Genomic DNA, 20,106 nt, shown 5'->3' with positions numbered 1-20,106 from the left:
AAAGAATTTCCAGCACCATAAACGGCTGTTAGACTAATAAAATGTTACTGCATGACCTATACACAGATCCTAGACAGTGTAGTCAGTCATTAAGAGCCTGCACTTGAGAATTCAGAATACCTAGGTGAGAATAGCTATTCCACTGCGTACCAACTGCATGATTTGGGGGAAATTTAAACTCTCAGAAACTTTCTTTTGCTGTAATAACAGCCTGCCTGAAAGTTTATTCGGGAATTTCCTGAAATAAAGCACATAGAATTCAGTACATTGTCTAATACATAGCAAATGCTCAATATTAGCTGCTTAAACTTGTGTTTTAAAGGGAGAGAAAATTATGTCTGTTTGCTAATATGTTTGCCTGTATACGCGAAAACTATCTCTCAGTTGCCCTCAATGACAAGAACCCACTACCTGGGAAAGGGGCACTAGTAAGACTTTTTCTTATTATATAGCGTTTCCTACTTGGTGAAAATGTTAACTACTTGAAATCATTACCTTTTGAAAATTCATAAAATTTAAATATAGCAAATAAATAAGAGCGGCTATAAATTTTACTCCCTTCTAAGCAGTGCACATATGCTGCGTTTTCTATGTGTTAGTACAAAGTTGGAGGAGGACTCATATTTCTCTTCTCTTTTTTTAGCCTAAGGGATTTCCCATAATTGTTTGTTTTGCTCTCTCTCTTTTTTTTTTTATGCAGAGGCCATTTATTTGGTCCATAAGTACAGTATAGTTGTATTTGAGTTTTACAAAACATCAAATATAAATAACCTGAAACTGTAACAATACACAACAATTGGCTTCTTACACAGGCATACCAGGCAGTACAAGCTGAAAACTTGAGTAAATTAACATTGTTTTACATCAATATACATAGTGCCAGTTCATATTTAAAAACAAGTTTCAATACAGCACTTGATACTTTTTTTTTAAATCCGTTTCAGTTAAGAGTATGAAAATGGTTAGATCTAGGCTAAAAATAATTCTTTTTCTAACAAAAAATAAAGGCATAATACTTACAACCAGGTATCAACTTTACTAAACCACAATATTTTAAACTATTAAATGATACCTAAGAATATTTACATTAAAAAAGGCAACATGCATTGTGTTGTTTCTTCTCATGACTAGCTATGCAAACGCTTTGTTCAGAGGGTTTTAAAACTATATTTCCTACTTTCCATACAGCATTCCACAATGTGTCTGATAGTTCTAGCAAAATGAGTGCTTTCAAAGGGAGCAGAATCATCTTCAAGTCACTGGGGTCAACTTTTTCCTTTTGGAACAAAGGACATTGGATGATCCATGCAGTCAGAGGGTTCTGCTGGAGGCACTGCTGTTCAATCTAACGCTGTAATATCATCAAGCTCTCTTGTCTGTTCTGTGTGTGACCTCTTTGTACTGATATTCTCTTTCTCATCCAATTTCCTCTTGCGACTTCTCTCTTCACTGATGTCAGCATTATTTGAAGGACCTTCTTCATCGGAATCAACTATGAGCACATCATCTTGCTCTTGTGCTGTGGATGTCGAAGGCTGAGCTCCATCGTCACTGCCATTGGTTATGCTTTTGGCAGCATCTTCAGCTTGTTTGGGCCCCACTTTTTCTGGGGCATCGCCAACAACTTCAAATTCAATATCCTTTCCTAGGTCTTCACTATGAAGGATGTTGATCAATAAAGTGTAGTCCTGAAGAAAGTCATCTGCTTGAAGCCGGCTCCCATTTCTAATTCCAAATTCTGACAACTTATTGTGATTATTAGCTTCTGTCTCTCCCTCTTCCGAAGATATTAGGATCGTTCCTTTCCCATCCTCGATTTGGACATCTGGTGCTACCATAGCAAATTTTTCTTTCACAATCTTATCTTGTAATGTGAGAACGGTCACTTTATGGACATTCAGGCGCACAGTCACCTCTGGCTTGCTGGCACATATGTAACAATTAGGGTTGGGAGGATCCAGTGCACAAGGCACAAGGAGCTTCTTCCTTGGGTTTGGTTGTTTATTCAAAAAGATTGCTCTACACTGGTCTATTTTTCCTGATAAAATCTTCAATCCTTCCAATACTATTAACCCAGCAATCACCGCATTAGTAGTAGCGATAGCAGGAATAATGTTCCCTGCCATTGATTTTATATCAAATCTGCTCTTCATATTCATACTGAAAATATGCATCCTGAGATTTGCAGCAGAGGTGACAAAATCCATTGCAGATGGGTCATCCTTGTCCCAAATGAGCTCAGCTCCATCCCCCTTTTCTGCTAAATGAACTCTCAAAGTCTCAATGCTCTTTGAAAAAAGACGTGCATAGCTCTTTACATCTAGAACTTGCTGGTCTTTCAGACCTAACTGGGGTTCATTTTGTTGATCTGCTGCATTGATTTCCTCTCCTTGACTCTGTACTTCAGCCCAGTCCAATGGAACCGGAGGTTTCCTTTTCCGCCATAGTTTGTCCATTGTCAACAGATACCTGATATCATCTTTAAAAAGCTTGGTAAAAAGTTTAACTGGATCATATCCAGTTGATTTAGCCCATTCCTTTGTGGAAATACGCTTAATGTCACCATCTTCATTTGATGCTCTGACTCTGGCTTCAGCTTCCATTGGTTCCCAGGAAGCTTCAGGGTCAGCTCTGTCAGGGGATACTTCTTGATCAGCATCTTCTTCCCCAAACAACTGATTGAACAAATACTTTGCCCAAACAATGCAATGAATAGGTTCTGAAGGTGTGTTACGAATTGTACAGCCAGGAAAAGTTCTCTGAGTTGGTTTGGGATGACATTCATGACATTCAGTCACACCCTTTCTGATAGTAGTTACTTGCCCAAGATAACCAGCAGTTCCACTCTCAATAAGAGGGACATCAGCTACCAGACACATCCTATTAACATGGTTGCGGGCAGCTCTGTTATCTAAAGCATTCATAACCAATATAAATTGTCGAAAAAATTCCACACTATAGTCGGGGTTCATGATGCTGTCATGGTAGGCTATGATATTAGCTTTCAGGTAAAACTGCAGTACACTTTCTTTGGCAACCTGGGCCTTTGATCTTCCAACATGTTTCTTTTGAAACAAAAACTGCCTGTTGAGGTTGCTGACATCAATAGTATCCAGATCAATCAGGTCGATGTGGGAGAAACCGGTGATCACGAGGTTCTTGAGGAGCTCACAGCCGATGCTGCCCGCGCCCACCACCAGCACCCGGCCCCTGGCCACGCCCTCGGCCAGCTCTCGGGGGAGCCCCCGCGACAGAGCCATGGCGGACGAGCACCAGTGGCCACAGAGGCGGAGGCGGGAGAACTGAGCCCAGGCCAGAAGCGGTGGGTGAAGGGCGGCCCAGCTTCTGTTCCTGCCCTCTGCGGCCTGCCCCACTCGGGGTGGGCTGTGCGCAGGGGAAGGCTTCTCGGAGCCAGGGCTGTGCTCCTGCCAGGTTGTGTGGTTTGCTGATGTCCTCACACCCACTCTCCGGTTTAAGAAGCGTAAGGGTCACATTGTAGCCTGGGGTTTGACCTGCCAGCCAAGGTTTCCTTACAGGTTACAAACAGATGCCCCGAGACTCAGAGGAGGCGCAGTGCAGAAGTAAAATACAAAGGTGCGGAGGTGCATGCAGAGCGGGCTGGCGGCTGAGGGCACGGTTGTCGTTTTCAATCGGGAGGGAGTCTCAGGCTCTGAGCTCCAGTTCCGGGCAAGTCTCTGGGGACCCAGACTCAAACGGGAGAAGCGGGACTGTCTGGCATCGGTCGGAACTCGAGGGCAGCTTTCTCTCTGAGGTACTTGCAGCAATTGCTGGGACACTGCTGCTCTCTCTTTAGGCATCCAGATACTGGGGTCCAACCCCAGCAGGTCCAGGGGTACCCAAAGGTGTGGACGGAGTCGGTGAAGAAGGAATGACACCGAGACAGCGTTCAGTTGATCAGCAGCCTAGCCAGGATCTCTAGCCAGGAACTCCAGCCAAGTTCTGGTTTTTATTGTCTTGTTACATCTGTATTTATACCAGTTGATTTTAATTCTGTCAATTTCTATTGCAAAGGTTAGGGCGCTTCTTATCTCCATTCCAGGGAGTAAAGATTATGTAGCTTAAGCATGATTGTTTGTAGTTAAAGTGATTAACTACCCGCCTGGCACTTAGTTAAGGGGTTTTATCCCCTCCCTAACTTCAGGGAAAAATCCCTACCTGGGGAAACAACCTTTCTCGGAGAGGTGACCTTGGTTAAAACACATAGCGCTAAGGAGAGCAAACATATTAAGAACAGTATGCTATATATGCCAGGTCCCTTGAAACATATGCTGTGCAGATGTTTCTTTCCTGCAGCAAGGGTGGACCGGCTTCCGGCAAGTCCTCACTTCACATTGTTTCACTTTGCATGAATTTGTTACTAGTTGAGTTAAATAACAACAGTCCCTCAACAACAGGTTCGCAATCGGGAGGGATAATTATTGTGAGTAAATTACATAAAGAGGTAACTTTGCCCCTAGTTCTTTAGCCCATAAATCACTATGTAAATAACAGATGCATAACATGGCCAGCTGTCAATCATGTCATTTCTTTCAGAGTCTGTTGGTGATTGATCACTGTGCACCTGTGTTATTTGGTTTTCCTTAAGAGAGTAAAGCCTATAGGTGAATTGCCTCTTTGTCTGTTAGTGACAAATGCAGGAAACACTTTATAATATTAAATAATACAAAGAGAGAATTGGTCAAAAGATGAAAGTGTATCAAAGAAGTGAAAAGCAATGCTGCTGGAAGTGAAGTTGGACAGTATTAGAATTTCTTGTCATAAGTGAGTAGCTATGATGAAAAGGATAAAGATACCTCAAAGAAGTGACAGCAGCAAAAAACTTCACAGTAGTAGAACTCTTAGAGGTACTTCACAGCATTGAAAGTGCAAAAGATTAAATTTTGGAAATGTATCTAAATAAGGAAGACAATTCACCAAGGCCAAAAAAATAAAAAATAAAAAAAATAAATAAAAGAGGCTGACTCCATACTAAGTTATAAGAAGAAAAAAGCAAGCACTGATCCAACAATGCTTGAATATTTTTCAAAGAAATAAAAATACTTTAATTCTCAATTTTCAAGTGTTTTAAATTAGTGTACTAAATAAATATGTTTTACTATTTTTTTCATTTTACTTTACATTTATAACCAACAGTAAGAAAGTGTTCAATATTTTGACAAAATAAACCTTAAAAGCCACACAAAATCGTAATTTTTCCCAATGATTATTAAGATTACTGTGCATGTTTCAGCTTTCTAGGCCATTTTTACAGCCCTGCACTGCCATGCAAAAGAGGAAGTATCTGTATTTTCACTAAAGCAAAAAACTGATTTGTCTGGTAAGACTATCATCCTAAAGATTTTTTTCTGATCTTTGTCAGGCATTTCCTCCATTTAAATAAGCATCTTTGGATTATGATAGGTAATAATACAGGAAACAATGTACTGTGAATACAAAGGAACTAGAATTAGGGACAGTGTTGCTGTTTAAGGTCTCATAAGTAATATTAGCATTATACTGAACAATTTAGAAAGTATCTTTATAGATTAACATTTCTCACAACAATCCTATAATGTAGGTGTTTTTTTCATCTCACTGATTAAGAAACAGAGACTCATTCGTGACACTAGGAGCCAGTGGGTTAAGCCAGACTTGTACTCTGTGATTTCAATGTCAGGTTCTGGGGTTTTCACTATGTCATTTTGCCTTCCTAGGAAAGGATTCAAGACCAAATTCATGCAGAGTTCCTCATCTGAGGAATTATCTACAATGTATTTCTTTTTCAGTAGTGAATGTACACGTCATGCATAACTTTAAAGAATAAATGATTTATTAATTCAATTAAAGTCATTAATGTAATGTAATGACATCACACTCTTAATTATTAGATGCATTGTCAGTCACATTAATTGACACTAAAACTGTCACAAACATCAGCAGTACCTGAATTCAATTTCTTTTTTTAAATTGCTGACAGTAGTATAGATGCCTCCCATTTCCACCCCTCCTTTACTTGCCTCCGCCCAGCCCCTACCTACCCCCTGTGTTCAATTTCTTGATTGTTAATATTCCACTGTTATTTGTGAGTTATATATACACTACCGGATTCATATGGTGATATGAAAGAATGATTTTCCACTAATTGAGGATTCAAACAAAATAATGGGTTCAGGAGAGCCTACCCATCAATGAACCAGAAAAATGTTTGATAAACTTGTTTTAATATTTTCTTTATGCATAAATACAAAATATATTTGAGGGATAACAACAGTTTTAGGATGGACTATATTATTTCTGGCTACTCTGCATTTTAAAAGTAACCAGAGCAAGATAGAAATAAATGGGAACTACAACTGGGTAAATTCAATGTCACAAACCTGAAGAAATATTAATGACACCAAACTTCTGGTTGGTAACATGTCACTTCTATCTATAACCAATCTCACACAGACTGCATTCAAAGGAGCGGCAGTAAGGCGCTATGTGAGGAAGAAACTCTTGGGTTGAAATTGGTGAAATATAATGAATTAGAAAGGAAGAAAAGGAGATGAGGTCATTGTGTAACTAGGGGAACTGGGCAAGCGTAGATGAGAAATGATGATTAAAATAAATGAGAACTTGAGAGAAGAATTCCTGGGAATACAAAGAAGAATTAGGATTGTCGGGAAAGAAAAAAGGATGTAGTCAGAAACCCAATAATTATGCTAGCATTTCCCTTTCCCTCAATCTCCATGTCCAAACTATCACCAAGGTGTGTTGATTTTACCTCCTAAATATTTCTTGATTGTGTCCATTCTCTGCAGCTCTGCCCTAGTACAAGCCACCATGACCTCTCTCCCAGACTCTGTCATCGTCTTCTGAGTTATCTTCCACATCCACTCTGCCCCAGTCTGCTCTCCGACAGGACGGGGATTTTTAAAAAACAGACATCTGATCATGTTATGTTACCCATGATCAGACTCTTCTACGTGGTTACATTACAATTGGAATAAACACAAAATTATTTGATTTGGCATAAAAGGTCCTGAGTGATCTGCTCTGCTACCACTGTAATATCATGTCTCACCTCTCCACTGGCTGCACTGGCGTTATTTCAGTCTCTAGAGTCACCATGCACCCTCCTGCTGCTTTGCCCCATTTGCTTGGAAAGTGCTTATTCCTACTTTATCTACTTAATCCCACTTAATCTTTAATTCTGCCAGGACTACTCACACTGGGGAGAAATCTTCTGTTTGCCCCTCCATTACTGTCTACTCTATCCCATCTTTCTCCATTCTTCAAGATGCTAACATGAAGATACATATTAATGGGCTCACCTGCACTGTGGTTTCATCTAGGTATTTATTCTCCCACCTCCCACCTTTCAAGGATGGCAGCATCCTTAATAGACTCACTGCCTCCTGTGAGGAAAGCAGCTCCCTCCACTCAGCCCTTCTTTCTACAGGTTCTAATAACCCCTTGAACTTGTGCTGCCAGTAGGCCTGGAATAGAAATACCCAACCCTTACCCTACTCTCCTACCACATCTTTGTAAAAAAGCTGATCATTCTTTGACTGTGCCTTATGTTCCCTCTCAGAACCCTGTGATCTTGTCCTTGATTCTTTCTTCAAGGTGATCTCCTGATACCAGTGCCCTCATCCCAATCCGTACAGTTCACAGTCTCAACTGCAACACATTGGTCTAATCACATCTTCCTGAGCGAGCCTTTATTACATTCAGGACTTCTGCCTTAATATTCACCCACACCCAAATTCAGAAGTTTCCTCTACCATGAACCTTTGACATCTGCAACCTAAAACCTTTGGGTTTGCGTTTGGGTAGTCATTTGAGCTCTCATAGCACTCTATCTATATAATAGCCTTTACCCCTCTGTGGTTGACTCTGTATTTATTCATTAAGTCTCTACAAGGCTCTGAATCACTAAGCGTTTATTTTCTAGTCCCCAAGGACATAATAAACTGTGTGACATATGATAGCTACTCAATAAATGAATCAAACTACAAAGCCGTGTATATAGTCTAGCTAAAGTAGTTCAGGGCCCTACTGTAATACACTAAGGCACAGTACATTACCAACATCCTTATCTATTTACCCAAAACATTTTTTCTCCAAATACAACATTGTAGTGATGGCCGTAATACTGCAATAAGTATACAGAGCGATGTAATCTCCTTCATCAGCCACTTATTCCTTCTTAAAGTAAAATCTTTAAGCTTATTTCTCAATCCTCCTTTGCTGAGAAATTTATCCCATGTTGTCAAAGAAGATCAAGTACTACTTTGAAACGTAAGGATGACCCAGAAAATTGGGTCAAAGGTTTTGGAAAGTTTTTCCACATAAAACATTATTAATGTTTAATAGTATTGCTACTCCCATAACACTTGTTGTATTGATGCATATTAATCACTTGTTTAAATGCTTTTATAAAAGCTATGTCTATTTTTTCCTGTGTGGCTACCTCTTTCTCTCTCCTCCCCCATTTCAACCACATTAGTCTTCACCCAGTTTCTTAAAGGATGTTATGGTTTGCCAACTAAAGTGCTACTATCCCTTCAGGTGCTGGGAATGTTGACAGTTGATGGCTCACAGCTGAATCCTTCCTTCTAAGGACTACCCTCAGCTGAAGAGAGCTGCAGCTACATCACACCCCCTCCAGGAGGCAGCACACATCCAATGACGAGAGGGTTGGGTGGAGGGGATGCAAAACAGAGAGGGGAGGGCAAAAAGGCCCTCTTGCTCCAGTTTGGAATGACTATGCAGGAACATTCCAGCTCCAGGGAACCCCATGGGATCAGCTGAGCCACCAGCCCCTCCCTCAACTTAATCTACTTTCCTTTGTTTCCATTTAAGGGTTGATTTTAGGAACATTCCCCCATAAACTTCCTACATGCTGATCTTTATTCAGATTTATCTCTGAATCTGTTTTCCAGGGAATCTGACTATGAGAGCCCTCAAGAAGAATCCCATGTGGATAAACGAATACGAATTTTTCCATGACTATTTAATCATAGGCAAACATATAGGCATATACTTGTGCATATCTATTGTAAATAGATATGATTTTTCTGTTTTTAAAATGGGTTATTATAAATTCTTTAATTTTCCCATTTTACAATACAGAGTATAAATTCCTCGATGTAATTTGTATAATTTCATAGTTTCAGTTCATTCTTTTAGCAGCTGAATATTTTGTAATGTAGACAAATCATAATGTGTTTAATCGTTCATCTTTCAAAGGTCATTCATCTTGTTCACAGTATTGTTTTGCTTTTATTTTGGCTTCCTTGAACAATGCTGGAATAAACATCATTGTATTTATGCCCTAAGGCCTGGTACTTCTATTTCTATATAATAGGTTTCCAGAGGTGGGACTAAGTTCAAAAATGTATATTGCCATATTTGTTTATTGTCAAACTTCTACAAACTTCACATTTGGACCATTAATAGAGAGAATAACTTATGAATGAAGTGATGCTATATATCTCACTTTGATATATTTCTTTCTTGTCCCTTGACATTTTTTATAAACTTTCTTTTCATGATGAAAATATTAAAAAGTTATCAAAAAAAAGTTTTAACAACTCATGGACTGGTAGTAGAGATAACATACAAATTAAAAATATTGTTTAAAAGCAAAGTGCTACTTTCAATTGAAGAACAAGTTTAGCTTTCTTTTAAGTTAGTGTTAAAATGGAGTTAGAAGTTATTAGTCTACTTGATCTCTTCTAAAACAATATTTTTTTTTATTTAGACTCTCTTAAACGCAAGAGAACACATCCAGTCTCTTTCCCCCCAAAATTTGGTATAAGAAAGTTTCAACATTTGTCCAGAAGTCAGAAACTGATATGGAAAAAAAGGGAGAGATCACTCAGGATCCTGGAAATCAGTGTTGGTTTTTGAAAGCAGGAAACAATGATATTCAATTCAAAAAACAACATACAACTTACAATTTTCAAATTTTAAATGCAGTCAAATGCAAGATTAAATAGATGTTACCAACCCTGACTTTATAAGCAAACCATTATGATAATTTAAAAAACATAATAAATCTTAAGTTCTTACGTGTATCTCAGAAGACATAAAATAAAATGTGCATCACACACAGTCATTTGAAAATTTGTTGTGATTTGCAAGGAAAACATTTTACCTCTCTGTTTTAGCTAAATTAGAAGTTAATGAACTGAGTGTTCCAGTGTAGCATTAACATAAATAAATGGAAATCTATGACAAAGAGAGTTAATCAAATTGAGTTGAACAATACATTTTCCCAAGTACATTTTGCACAAAATCACAGGCCGAGGAGTAATTGTTTTTATGCATGGGCACTTGGCGTTATCAACTTAAAAACATTTTGCTAAGTAAATTCAATTTTTTTTTGTAAGCTCAACCTATTTGTTGCTAATGTTAGGACACCATCTTGTGGATAAGACATCTATTTAAAACCTTTTTGAAATCACATAGCAAAAGGCAAAAATGTTTTAAGTATAGTAGAAATTAATCAATATCTTCACCTTTATTTAAGTAGATAGGCTTAAGGGTAAGTAAGGTAAAAGAAAGTACGGATTAATTTTCATCAAAAGAGCCCTTTTCTCATTGTGCATCATCTATAAGCCAAATATTATATTCTGAAATGGGTATCTGCTAGAAAAACGTTTTAATAATTCTTTTACAAAGAATCCATGAAATCCATATTAGTAAAGGTAACCTGTCATTTACCACTATAATGTAGTGCTGAATACTTTTTAGATGTGGATTCATTACCCATGTATTGTTCTGGGTTTCTTTTTTTTTCCTTACACTTTTTAAATTAAGTTTTTATTTGTTTTTAGAGAGAGAGGAAGGGAGAGGGATAGAGAGATAGAAACATCAATGAGAAAGAAACATCATTGATCAACTACTTCCTGCACGCCCCCTACTGGGGATTGAACCCGTAACCCCAGGCATGTGCCCTGATGGGGAATTGAATTGGTGACCTCTTGGTTCATGCGTCAATGCTCAACCACTGAACAACACTGGCTGGGCTTGTTCTGGGTTTCATATGATCAATATTCATTAGAATATTTGAGGTATATTAGAATTCAAATATCATATAGGTTTTCTCTTCAAAAAGTATTATTATCTCCATTAGCCTACTACTATATCTGAAATTTTAAAACGAGGCTTTAATACTTGTGAGCATATTATACAATTGGGCTTTATAAAACACATGCAGATCATCAGAGCACTGTACAAGTGTTTAGAGGGCTGGGCTCTAATCCAGCTCCTGGGGCCAATCAGCCAACCATCTTGGACAAATCAATTCACTTTTTATACCTCAGTCATCACAGCTGTTAAAAGAAATAATAGCAGGTTATCTGGAGAATTTTTGCAAAGATATAAAGTAGTATGGGTAAAATTTCTGCTCCTACCATGATATAGGAAATGAAAAGATAAACAGATTTGATTTTATTCCAGATCGTCGTACTAATCCCTGACCTCTGAAACAACTGTGATTTTTTTTAAAATTTTTAAAATTCCAAGCATCATCCTTATATTCTTCCAACACATTTTTCTTTTAGTAAGCTATTTTAAACTGGGTTCTCTTGCTTGCAACAAAACATAATAGCTAACATACCAGCCATATAACTCTGGGAAAGTCATTATATCCACTTAATGGAGGAGGAATTAAAAATACAGGTTTTGATCAAACTGGTCTGGGTTTGAATTCTGACATCTTCACTTACCAATTGTGTTATTTTGGGTCAGTTATTGAGCTTTCTCTACCTTGGCTTTCTCATTTTCCTCTGAGTTCTGAAGAATGATAAATTAGTGTGTGTGAAGCATTTATCACAGTGACTGGGCTATGTCAAATGTAGTATGGCAAAAAAAATGGTAGTTTATCATAATTATTATAAATGGATGCAATTTAATTTGTCCTCCTCCCAAACTTGAAAATAGACCAGAACGTGAAATATTCATCATTCATAATATTTGTAAAAGAAGTAATGCTGTTCTGCATCGATGCCCACAAAATATCTCATCAGAAGAAGACTTAAATGGTATTTTTATGAAGTTTGAATGGATGTCCTCTAAATGACTGAAGCTTTAAAACAAATTGTAATTTCACAACTGCACCATAGTACACAGGAAACAATACATTCAACTCGCCAAAAGATTTAAATCTTCACAGACCATTAGTCGATGATGAAAATAATTTATGAGAATCTTTGACTTACAAAGGTGACTTACTTTCCCCATAATGGATTTGAGGCTGCTGCGGTAAATGTGATAAGTCAAGGTTCAGCAGATTGCTTAAATAGTTTAGTCACAGGTGTCTTGGTGAAGGACCTAGAGAAATATAAAAGATAGCTCTTAGTTTTTCTCTTTATACTATATAATCTTTTAAAAAGAGCCCTAGTGGTTTGGCTCAATGGATAGAGTGTCAGCCTGTGGACCAAAGGGTCTTGGGTTCAATTTCAGTCAAGGGCATGTACCTTGGTTGCAGGCTCCTCCCTGGCCTTGGCCCTGGTTGGGGCTCATGCAGGAGGCACCCAATTGATGTGTTTCTCTCACATCGATGTTTCTCTCTGTCTTTCCCTCTCTCTCCCACTCTCCCTAAAAAATTAATGGAAAAATATCCCTGGGTGGGAATTAACAAAAAAAGAAGTAAAAAATAAAATATTTAAAAAATGCCAATTGGCTATTTGGAAATGTGATCATTTACTGTTTTCAACCATACATAAAACTCATTGAACTCAAAATTTAGTTAACTAAAACAAAATCATTTCAAAGGGACAAAACATACTCCCAGAAAATGTCAACCTGCCCCTCCCCCATTACCCTTTTTTTTTCTTTTCTAATTCAAATCCTAAACTCCTGTTAGGGTCCAGCTCAGTCCTCAACATTTCTCTGGATTCTTTCTTATCTATCACAATTACAAATGACTGTACCAGGCCATCTTGTACTTTTTATCCCTTGTCTGTAAGTCAGGGGCAAATCAAGAGAGCCCAAGGAAGCTAAAAGTCTAGAGTCCGTCAGATCCAAAGTCTTGAAATATGAATTCAGTATTTATCTCAGAGGGAGAAAACCTGTTGTTTTTTTATGCTCATAAGAGGTATAAACCTCTTTTTTCATATTCAGGCTGGAGGATTTATTACATGCCTAATATTTGAACTCATTTAGACTTTATTTCATATTTTTCTCATCAATTATAACTGGATCACATTATTCACACTAAAAAAAAAGTCGAAGATAACATTCAGGGACATAGTCCAATTTTTCCCCAAAATTTGTGTTTATTTTTCTGACTTTTATATCAGCATAACATTTCAAACTGTCTATAGTTTTTGTGCTTGCTAGAGTTTTCTTATGCGATATCCTGAATAAGCAATTAAAGGGCTTAAATTTTAGATAAAATACTCTTTTCTAGTAGACTGCATTCTTTAATGTAACATTCATTTTCAAAATTTCAGTTTCCATGACAGCTGATTTTAGGTGATTGCCAACTGATTGTTCAGGGTTAATAACATAGCCTATAGTTGCCCTCTGCACCTTATATAACACTATTTAGATGAAGTGGTTAAATGTGGTTTTTATTTTGAAAATTTTAATTGTATTGGTTGACTATGTCATTAGAAGGTGTTGTGTATGGAGTTATTCGTGGAAATCCAAGATCACTTACAGATCGGCTGCTTGAATATCGACCCCTTAATCTAATTCTTAAAATGTTACCTCCTGCTATACTTTGTAAATTGATCCAGGCCAGGGACTTTGAAGTTCTCAAAATAACAAGTGGGTATAGTGAAGTGGTAACTGCTTCAAGATCCTCTCTCTGTGTCACATAGCCTCTGCTACTGATTAAATCCTCTAGGAGCAGTTATTTTAAAAAATCCATGATATATCCTGTTGTATATCATCCCTACCCTTGAAAATCATTAGCCTAGCATGTTAGTACAATGTCAAGCTCTAGGCCAGCCGTGGGCAAACTACGGCCCGTTTGAAATGAATAAAACTAAAAAAAAAAAAAAGACCGTACCCTTTTATGTAATGATGTTTACTTTGAATTTATATTAGTTCACACAAACACTCCATCCATGCTTTTGTTCCGGCCCTCCGGTCCAGTTTAAGAACCCATTGTGGCCCTCGAGTCAAAAAGTTTGCCCACCCCTGCTCTAGGCACTTAATATGGATTTGTGAATTTCAAAAGGATTTTCCATCTATCCTATCACTTTCATGTCAATAAAAGAGTCATGGCAAAAGAGTCATGTGCTTTTCAGTAAGACATATTCTTGAGGTACTTCCTACATATATATATCTTTCAATCATTTCAAATGTTAGTATTTTTTGCTCCTTGATTATGCTAATATTTTAAAAACTGCTTTTATATACTCACACTATGCACTTAACTTTTTATTGAAATCAATAGTGCATTCTATCATGAGATGATTCATTGGCAGCAAAGATATGCTGCATATTACAGTACTGTTTTCAATTGAATCCAGATTGATCCAGTGTGTTTATATTAAGAATTCTTCATTGAAAGCAATGGAGCTTAGCTGGATTGAGAATGCTTCATTGGTTTCTGAGAACTCCAGTCATAAAACATTTTACATTTAACATCAGGGGCCTCTCTCACCTCCCACCTCCCAATATGTGCACTGTCCTTTAACCCAAGTCAATTCAATATCTTTTCTTATTCTTTTGGAATATTTATAAAATGTATTGCACAGGAAGCTGAAGTTTGATCAAGGGCACCAGATGATTATGGCTATAAACAGCAGCTAAAACAAAATAAATACATTGAAAATGTCTTATTGTTTACTTTTTTATTGAAGTTCCGACAGTTCTACCAGTTCGCTTGTGTTCCACAATCCAACAGCTGAGATAATATTGCAGGACCATCAGTAGAGGAAAAAAAAAGCAACTCTAAGTTGCTTTTTCTCTAGTCTTGGTTATAAGTTATATGAGTTGTTCACCTATCTGATACTCATTCTTCATTCACTATGACAGGGAACACTCATTAGAACAGCGGTTCTCAACCTGTGGGTCGAGACCCCTTTGGCGGTCGAACGACCCTTTCACAGGGGTCGTCTAAGACCATCCTGCATATCAGATATTTACATTACGATTCATAACAGTAGCAACATTACAGTTATGAAGTAGCAATGAAAATAGTTTTATGGTTGGGTCACAACATGAGGAACTGTATTTAACCGTTTGAGTCCCAAGCAGCGCGATTGCGCTGCTGAGATTTTATGTCGAGAAAACCCAGCACATTTCGAACATTGTGGACAATGCGCTGTTTGGGATTCTTCGACAGTGCTTTTTTCAATACCCCCTGGGACTCAAACGGTTAAAGGACCAGAAGGTTGAGAACCACTGCATTAGAATCTAGAAAGTGGGTGAGAGGAGGTATGTAATTGGAGAATGGTCAAAGAAGAAAGGTCTTTACAAAAATGTCTGTTTCTCATACTAGTAAAATCAATTATTTTGACAATTAGCATAACATTTGAACTAAATTAAGAGACAGAGTAGGGTATAATTTATTGAACTAAGCACTCTCATGTGTGTAGCAAGATGCTCATCACAAGAGAAAATACAAACAATATACTAAAGAGTCACATAATCATTGACTATTTTAACTGAAAATGTCCCTAAATACCATCTTGTACTTGTATTTTAACCACTCGTCTTTTGTTCAAGTAAAAGCAAAGAATAAATAAATCCATAGCTGATCAGATTGAGAACTGGTTTAGGATAGGTATTAAAAATCTCTTTTTAAACAGGAACTGCATATATTTTAAGTGTGACAGTGTTATTAAGAAAAAATTTTTGAAAATATGTATTGAATTTTAAAGTAACAATAAAGAATACTGAATGTCATTAATTAAATAATTCATGGTTACAAAATATTTTAAACTATAATGGGCACAGATATAATTTGTGTTAAACCTACGTTTTCATTTTTAGGCTTCAGTAAACATTACCAGAATTAGTTATAATGAATTTTAATCCAATCTAAATTTAGAGGCTTAGGGAGTCTTGATACTGTGTTTAAGATATTAAGATTTTAAAATCATGGTTGCATTTTTGTAACTATAGGTAGATATATTATATCTTGCTATTTCTTTCAAGTCAAATAGAAATAAGGCAAATGTAGTCCCTTGGCTAGAAGATTTTGGATTCTGACTACATTAGACAAGCAACCTAATTCTGGTTTAATTCAAACTTTAAATGATAATCCTCCAAGAAGAGGTTTCATAAGAAAATAATTTTAGAGATTCCTCTACTGTCATAAATTGGGAGGGGTTTGTCTCAATGGGCACTGGACCCAAATAGCATCAGCCAGTGAGGAGGGGATGACAACTTAGAGCAGAGGCTAAGTACAGTTGACAGGATTGCTTTTGCTTGCCCAATATTCATTCCAACTTCTTTTGTATGCAGCAGTGCTATTTTGTTTGGAGGATTATTCTGTTCCCACTGATTGTGGTCTTGGCAGGATGTCAATTAAGGGGCCCTGCCTTGCCCTAGCCAAAGGGAAGGGAAAAACATAGATCAATCTAGACTGATCAAACATATACAACTACTCTCAGGAATTTAACCCTCTCAGAAATTGAGCTCTGGGTTGCAACAAAAGAAAAGTGGTGGAGCTGATTCATTCCAGTGGTGGTAGTTCCTGCTGCCTTTAGCCTCAGATTTGCCTTTTCTAAGACCTGATCCTATTGCTTTTTCTGTCTATGTGTGAGATACTTAAATATTCTTCCAATAAATATATCTTTGTCTCGCTCTTACATTAGCTTAAATATGTTTCTGTTACCTCTCACTAAATGTCCTAAGTGTTTCCTTGAGGAGCTGGCTTGAGTCCAGAACTGGCCTCAAAATAGAGGGAAGGGATGCAAGGAGCCCAAGTCAGTGTTCCAAGGGCAGTAACAAAGGGATGAGGCCACATCCTTCATGGTTCTGTCAAGACTTTGCATCAAAGGAAGTTCGCTTCAGGGGGAAAAAATGCACATTAGAAAGAGAACAAATAGCAGGACCTATACTTTTATATGAGCAATTATGTTGTCATGGAACAATCAATCCTTTCAAAATAGGACAGTGGGAATAAGGATGTGGGAGTAGATCCCTGGCCAGAGGAAGAGACTAGCAGAATATTAGTGATCCCATGGGCTGAAGATCAGCACAAAGGACCAAAGAAGATGATGGAGGTAGACTGTAGCTCAGGGACATCCTAATGGTCAGGGCTCACCCTGCCATAGCTGACTGTGGATCCAGCTTAACGCGACTAATTCCAGACTCTGTTGAGACCAACACAGTTAATGTTAGGAATGGCCTGAGGGCTGGGCAAAGGTGCACTTGGTGTGCAGATCTTCTGGCTGGGGTGACTAGCTGGGGCTGGAAGAAGCAGGCCAAAACAGGATAAAGATGGTTTGTTAAAAGTGGAGAAAGTCAGTGATGAGCTGTGTCTTGAACAGAAAAAAATGTTTAAATATATAATCTACCAAGATATTTACCCCAAGAAACTACATCCCTGCATTTGAATGCACTCTTCTATGCCCTTGAGTTGCCCTTCCCTTTATTCTTCCTTGGTAAGATTGCGTTTAGATCTAGCTCAAATGCCATTTAAATTCTCAAAAGAATTCTTGGCTCTACAAATGGGTTTATGATATTTTTACATAATTCTAATTATAGTTAAGTATCTATTCCTTCTACAGGAAGGCACGAACAATTTCTAATTAATCTATGGGTCTGTGCACTGTGCACTGCACATTGCAGGCACTCGGGGAATAGTTGTTGAATGAATGAATGCCAAGTTCATGAAGAGTGTAGCTCTCTCTGGCTGAAATTATTTAGATCTCTCTTTAATGTTTTAAGTATTCATGAAAAATGCTTCAGCTGGAAATTAAACTTCATTATCATCTGAGATACTGTGTGCTCTCCTTTACATACAAAATCAATTCTACTACTGATGGATGTAAAATCTTCCCAAAAGGAGGAGAAAGGAAAGAAAATGCAAAGAAGTGAGGAGAGAGGAAGTATATGTCTCAAAACTCAGCAATGGAAATATATTTCATATTCCTTAGGCATGCCTCTATGGTATAGTATAAATGGAATAAAACAACATGGCATTCTAGTTGGTATTTGGAAAATATGAATAACAAGCATATCAGTTGCAATGAAAAAGAAAATGTGTTTAAGTGCACCAAAACTGTGAGAAATGCTCACCTGTTTGAATTCAAATAACAGACTCAGAGACAGAAGTATAACGACAACAAGACTCTTAATACGTTCTCAAGAGCGGGTGTCCGCCGGGTTGTATAGGCACAGCTGGGGCAGCGAACCCAGCCTATTTATTTAGTCCCTCCTCCAGTTCTTCATTGACTGAGTACTATGGGGTCACCTGTTTCCTCATATGTCACCTACGTCTTGCTGTCTTCCATTGGGCCATTTTTAAAAAATGGGCTGAGGTCTTTTCTCCTTGCCTCCACCTCCCCCTGTCTAGCTGAGCCAGGCGCTGGCCCACATCCACAGTTCCTTGCTCTTACATCCTCTTCCCTCCTACCTACATTCTGTTTGCCCTGGAGAAATTCAGCAACCATTTCCATCAAAAGCCAACCATGCTGGAGATGGATCGCATAGGCCCCTTTCCTATAAAAACCGACTATGGGTGAGGGGAGTCTAGATTCTCTGTGGTTGATGAAGTATCATTCTCTACTTCATTTAGATGGCTCTTTACTCCAGATCAAAGGCTTGAAAAGAATTTTTCTCCTCTGATACCTGAAATTCCAGCTTGCAATGCACACGGTCATCAGCATTATCTTTTTAGGGAAGAATTCTTCCTCAATAATAAAGAATAACAGCTAGCTGGTAATGTGCATACCTGAAAGTATTCCATTTAGAAGTAACTTCTATTTAAGATACACAATTAAAAAATAGTTTTAAAAGGAGTGATTTATGCATCATTTAACTTTTCTTATCTCAGCTAAATAGAACCAGATTTACTCATAATGTAAGTGAATTTAAAAATGCAATTTTAAAATAACCATGACAGTCTATTCCTTTATAACACATATACAAGTTCAAGAGACAACAAATAAAATAGTCGAGAGGGAATTTGTTTCATAAAATTTCAGATAAACTTGGTTTAAGTCACGTAGAATCCTGAAAAACATATCGATGTGTAAAGCACATTTGTGCCTGTCCCAGAAGAATGGCCTTTCAGAAAAAATCAGACCCTGCTTCCTTTTACAAAGATAATCAGAAACATGTCCAAACAATTGTTTCAACGAGCTTATTCACTTTCAGAAGGTTAAAGTCTCCTATTCCTATTTCTTTGGGGATTCTTCCTATCTATAACTTTAACAGGCTCAGTACAAGTTGCACCCATCAAATGTGTTGGCAGTTTACAAGAAACTAGGCTAACATTTTCACTTATCAGACTAGAGTTTGACATTACAAAACAGCAACTCAAAGTTTCCCATCAAATAATGCTGCTAAGAGTGACAAACTTGATTCCAAAAGCACAGCAATTTGAAGGATTTCCTTTTTCAAACATCAGAACCTCAAAGCATAAATGCTATACATTAGAGCTTATACATGACAGATGAAACTTCCTGCATAAACTATCTTCATTTCATTAAGACTTTGTGATAATGTCACATTAAGTACCAAACAATATTCCTTTCCAACAGTTAGATCTAAAATGTAACTGAGAAATCTAACTTTTTTGAAGAAAGGATTGATTCTAATTAGTAGAGTGTCATCCTAATGTAGTGAAATTTTAATCTAATTTATTGCTTGCATTTTTACTGTTTCTTTAGAAATACAATACACTACAAATTTTCAGATGGCCCCAAATTCCATAAAGGCACATGAAACAATTGATCATTCTACTTCCCCTTAAATGGAGAGGAAATAAAATTTCCAATGCACCCCAAATGCTTTCCAAAATTCTACCTTCAGAAAGTTCCCTTCTCTCTCTTTTCCAGGGTTTTATCTCTATAGTCTTCAAAAGCAGTGCTGCTTTATTAGAGTTTAGATTAACCTGAGGAACGCTGGCCTTGCTGTCCCTATGGAAATGCAGACACTCAGGCCTTTGTTGGACAAGGAGTGAGAGAGAGGAGCCAG

At 37.6% G+C, this 20,106-nt stretch overlaps 1 pseudogene; it reads right to left on the bottom strand.

Annotated features, from left to right (window-relative positions):
* Nucleotides 1–683: 683 nt before the first annotated feature.
* LOC102423515 lies at nt 684–3,260 on the bottom strand (annotated as a pseudogene).
* Nucleotides 3,261–20,106: the final 16,846 nt, after the last annotated feature.

This window comes from Myotis lucifugus, unplaced genomic scaffold, assembly GCF_000147115.1.
Source record: "Myotis lucifugus unplaced genomic scaffold, Myoluc2.0 scaffold_0, whole genome shotgun sequence".
Lineage (NCBI taxonomy): Eukaryota > Metazoa > Chordata > Mammalia > Chiroptera > Vespertilionidae > Myotis > Myotis lucifugus.
This window is presented reverse-complemented; position numbering and strand designations above follow the sequence as displayed.